Here is a 5,557-nt window from a genome sequence, read left to right as displayed (position 1 = left end):
TCTTTTTCCATAAACAGTATTTCATACCCCTCCAACCACGTTCATCCAGAAGTCATTCAAACGCAAATTATAAAAATATCCTAATATGTATGTGATGAAGTTAACTACCCGCATTTGGAGATTTGTGGGAGGTTAAGAAGTCAGACTTTAAAGATATCAACCACAGGGACTCATCAATCTCCAACCCTTTACTCCTCAGATGGAAATAGCTTCAACCATAAATATTGAGCCATAGTCTCTAAAATGTCTCAGTTAAATGGTACAAGAGATGAAAAAAGTGAAGACATTTCCAGCCAAAGACATGGTTTCTCTAGTTTTTACCTATTTGAATATGGATTAATGAGTTGTCATTGTGAATTCTTTGCAAGTCACATTATATATTGATTTATTTCAATAGCAAATTATGGGAACATGGCAGTCAGGAGTCCTGAGTAAATGGGAGAGCTCCAGACATTAGGTTAGACCAGAACTACTTAAAGTGGGAGCTGTGGACCTGTGTGGTCCATGTAAAGAAAGTTTAGGAAGTGAGAGTTAATGCCTATAACTTTTTTTTTTTTTTGCGGTATGCGGGCCTCTCACTGTTGTGGCCTCTCCCTTTGCGGAGCACAGGCTCCGGACGCGCAGGCTCAGCGGCCATGGCTCACGGGCCCAGCCGCTCCGCGGCATGTGGGATCTTCCCGGACCGGGGCACGAACCCGTGTCCCCTGCATCGGCAGGAGGACTCTCAACCACTGTGCCACCAGGGAAGCCCAATGCCTATAACTTTTTATAGAAATTTGATATTGCTGGGACATTTTTACTGTATTTCACAAAAGTGTCCATCCTCAACATATTGTAACTTTAAAGTAATAATGATAATGATGATGATGAAAATTTGGTTAGACTACACAGATCCTACTAATGTCCTGACCAGGGTAGAAGACAAAATAAAAACGCAGTAAATGTGATTTGTACTTTCTCTAAAGTTTGATCTAACTCCAGCTTGTGAATGACATTCTTCTGTGTAAAGATCATGGGTGCAGGAGGCAGAAAGACTTGGATTATGCTAATCCTTACTGGGTAACTTTGGGCAATGTCACCCTTGAACCCAGGAAGCAGGAAACCTGCCCTGGGCCCATGTGTAGGAGGCCCTACATTTTGCAGTACTGCCCTTAAAATTGTCTAAGACCCCTGCAGAGTGCCTGGAACTAGAGTCTTCCAGAAAGGGTGCCTACATGGGTCCTATTCACTGGGACCTCCTACCTCAAAGTTCCCCACCACTCATGCACCTCTAACCTGTTTTTCTCCTTCAAGGAGCTTTCCAATTCTCTACCTACACCTGCATCCCATCTCCCCCATGCTGGGTGAACCAGAGGCCCTAAGAAGCTCCAGTACTCATGCCTATTGTTTCCTCCTGGGGCTGCATGGCCGGCCTGGTTGTAGAAGACCAGTGGGTTGATTCCAAGTGATTTGAGATATCTCGAATTGTTTATATAGACAGGGGCCCAGCAAATAATGTTTGCCCCTAGACACACACACATATACACTCTGTGAGGGTAGCCCTGACTTTGAGCACATCACTTCACCTTTCTAAACCTCCATTTCCCTGTTGGCTAAATGGGGAAAAATAATACTTACATCACTATGTTTTTTCTGAGAATTAAATTGAATAAAATATGTAAGGCACCCATTGCAGTGCCAGATCCAGTGTAAGTAACCAGTTAAAAATGCTGTGAATATTCTAATACTGTAATTCAGATGCACTGAACAGATTAGTTTTATATGTATTTTCTTTGCTCAAAGAGAAAGATGAAACAAAATTTTTACTTTACAGTATTTTGCACTCTGGTTACAACCTATAACTCTATAGTTTAAAATATGGACCAAATTAAGTGTTAATTTAATATTTATATTAGGCGCTATGTCAGTTTTCATCAACATATACATATTCATTCAGTCTTCAGCAAACATTTAATGATCATCTACCATGTGCCAGACATCGTGTCAAAGTCCTCATCCGTCAAGTTATTTTACAGTGTGAAATATTAACAATGAAAAAGGGCATTATGATTTATGTAGTAGTAGATTATTATTATTCCCATTTTGTAGATGAGGAAACTAATTCTTCAAGAGGACCGTGTGAGGTCACTCAGGTAGGAATTAGTGGAGTACGGATTAAAATCCAAGTCCTAACAGAAAACAAGCAGATCTCACAGTTTAGAAACTAGCCTGTGTGCAATTAAGCCTCCCCCACCCCCATAGAAGTGATATTCCTCAATACATGCTGGCTTTTCAAGTTAGAGAGAGCAGAATAAAACTTATTGTTGCAATATAAGGTTCAGGTGAGCATGGCTGCAAACTTCTCAGCACATAGTCTGCAGAGCAGCAACATGGACATTACCTGGGAGCTTGTTAGAAATGCAGAGTCTCAGGCTTCAACCCAGGTGCTCTGCATCGGTATTTGTTTTACCATGATCCCCAGGGGATTCAGAGGCATATTAAGTCTTAAGAGGCATTGGCCTGCAACCCTGACAGCACCTCATTTTCAATCTGTTTGGATTCTCAAGTCTCAGTTTACCAATTCTCTCATCTACTTTAGAGATTTGAAGTTAGAGTTGCATAGGCCTGAGTTCTCTATAAACCTGCACAAGGAGACTCAGTTTGTCCATGTATAAATGAGGACAGTAACTCTTACTTTCAAGGGTTATTATGAAAATTAACAAAAAGTGTGTATACATTTATACACATAGTAGGTGCCCAGTAAGTATGAATTCGCTCATGTCACCACCAGCCACAATCCTCACACCCTCCGTCATAACACACCTCAGCGCAGTCCTCATTTCCATCTTTGCTCTAGCCCTGGTTCGAGCTCTCCCTTGCTGATACTTCCTGCCTCCTTTCCCATCTTCAGTGGAGTTCCCTATGTGTCTTGGTGTGGTCCACCGTTCTTAATCCTCTTCAGGTGACATCCTAGGGTCACAGATTTGCAGCACGTGTGCAAAGGTGCTGCAAGATGATTAGCTAGCAAAGCTCACTTCGTTTATTTGATGAATTTTCCTGCCTCCTGGTGAAGCACTGGACGCTCAATTTGACCACAAACCTTTAAAACACCCTTTGTCTTAACACTGGTCACATTCTCAGAAGTATATTTCTTGTCATACCCCTGCATGCTTTTGAGTTTGTGAGTTTTTACACCCTAACTCCTTTAGCTTTTATCCTTATTTACTGCTGAGGAACAGAAGGGCAAACAGTTTAACCTATTAGCTAGTGACAGACAGAGGCCCCTTTACTTAGACAGACACATACCCTATTCCCCAACCCATGACTCTCTTGGTATGTGGTCCTCTGCTGCCCCCTAAGGGCCTCTGCTCACTTTACCCACTGGCCTTGATTCACAGCCAGTCAAAACCATGAAGAATACCTGTTGTGATTTTAGTACATGGAGTGCATTGTATGGAGTGTACACAAGTATAATTATAAAGTTTCACATTGTAAAGGATGTATTTGAAGTATAAAATATACTCAACTGAAAGTGCTCCTTTTATGAGATCCTTCCCATAGCACTAATCCTACTCTTGAAACATCATTACCTATCCATTTATGGTCCCCATTGAATGGACAACACAGTCAGAGTAACATAATTCAGCCTGGGAATGAGCTAAGGCCTCCAAGAAGAATGGTACCGCAATAAGATAACACTACATGCCCATTACAATGGTAAATTTTTAAAAGAAACTGACAATGCCAAGTCTTGGAGAGGGTAAAGAACAACTGGAAATCTCATATATTGCTAAAAGAAATAGTGCAGTTTCTTTGGGAAATAGTTTGGCACCTTCTAATAAAGCTAAATATGCAGTTATCATATTCCACTTCTAGGTGTTAACCCAAGAGAAATGAAAACATATGCCGACACAAAGATCTGTAAACAAATGTTCAAACAGCTTTATTCAGAACTTGCCAAACCAACTCGGTATCCTACAATAGGTAATTTGTGGCATATGCAGGCAATGAAATACTAGTCATCAAGAGAAAGGAGTGAACTATTGAAACAGATAAGTTAAATGCATGTGAAAAGCACTTAGCTAAGCCAAGGGAGCCAAAACAAAAGCGTACGTGCTGTTTGAGTCCATTTAATATGAGATCCTAAAAATGGCAAATCTAATATATAGGAAACAGATCAGTGGTTACGTGGTCCAAGGTGGAATGGATTGAGTGGGAAGGAACATAAGAGACTTTTGGAAGGTGATAGATAGGTCCTATATCCTGACTGTGATGGTGTTTACACAGGGGGTTAAATGTGTTAAAATTCCATTAATGTACACTTAAAAGAGGTGCATTTTATTAAGTCAATAAAATTGACTTAAAACAAGCAAACAGGGTCATGTAGACAGCGCGTCCCACTCTGCACCCCTAAGATCCCGCATGAGTATAATTTCCGTCCTTTGGTTCTCGGAGCAGCGCCATGGCGGTCGGAAAAAACAAGCGCCTTACGAAAGGAGGTAAAAAGGGAGCCAAGAAGAAAGTGGTTGACCCATTTTCTAAGAAAGATTGGTATGGTGTGAAAGCACCAGCTATGTTCAATATAAGAAATATTGGGAAAACACTAGTCACGAGAACTCAAGGAACCAAAATCGCATCTGATGGCCTCAAGGGTCGTGTGTTTGAAGTGAGCCTTGCTGATCTGCAGAATGATGAAGTTGCATTTAGAAAATTCAAGCTTATTACTGAGGACGTTCAGGGCAAAAACTGCCTGACTAATTTCCATGGCATGGATCTTACCTGTGACAAAATGTGCTCCATGGTCAAAAAATGGCAGACCATGATTGAAGCTCACGTTGATGTCAAGACTACCGATGGTTATTTGCTTCATCTCTTCTGTGTGGGTTTTACTAAAAAATGCAACAATCAGATTCGGAAGACCTCTTATGCCCAGCACCAGCAGGTCCGCCAGATCCGCAAGAGATGATGGAAATCATGACCCGAGAGGTGCAGACAAATGACTTGAAAGAGGTGGTCAATAAATTGATTCCAGACAGCATTGGAAAAGACATAGAAAAGGGCTGCCAGTCTATTTATCCACTCCATGATGTCTTTGTTAGAAAAGTAAAAATGCTGAAGAAGCCCAAGTTTGAATTGGGGAAACTCATGGAGCTACATGGTGAAGGTAGTAGTTCTGGAAAAGCTACTGGGGACGAGATAGGTGCTAAAGTTGAACGAGCTGATGGATATGAGCCACCAGACCAGGAATCTGTTTAAAAATCAGACTTTTTTTTTTTTTTTTTTTTTGCGGTATGTGGGCCTCGCGCTGTTGTGGCCTCTCCCGTTGCGGAGCACAGGCTCTGGACGCGCAGGCTCCACGGCCATGGCTCACGGGCCCAGCCGCTCCGCGGCATGTGGGATCTTCCCGGACCGGGGCACGAACCCGTGTCCCCTGCATTGGCAGGCGGGCTCTCAACCACTGCGCCACCAGGGAAGCCGTAAAAATCAGACTTTTAATGGTGACAAATAAAAGACCTCATTTGTGGAAAAAAAAAAGAAGCAAACAAATATGTAGCTAAGTACTTAGTGATTTAAAATG

The 5,557-nt window shown here is 41.9% G+C and overlaps 1 pseudogene across 1 annotated transcript; it reads left to right on the top strand.

Annotated features, from left to right (window-relative positions):
• The first annotated feature begins 4,411 nt into the window (after nt 1-4,411).
• On the top strand, nt 4,412-5,250 carry LOC308626449 (small ribosomal subunit protein eS1-like; annotated as a pseudogene). The gene has a single exon. The product of its transcript is annotated as a small ribosomal subunit protein eS1-like (transcript).
• The last annotated feature ends 307 nt before the right edge of the window (nt 5,251-5,557 follow it).

The sequence above is a fragment of the Mesoplodon bidens genome (assembly GCF_964165515.1).
Source record: "Mesoplodon bidens genome assembly, chromosome: 12".
Lineage (NCBI taxonomy): Eukaryota > Metazoa > Chordata > Mammalia > Artiodactyla > Ziphiidae > Mesoplodon > Mesoplodon bidens.
This window is presented reverse-complemented; position numbering and strand designations above follow the sequence as displayed.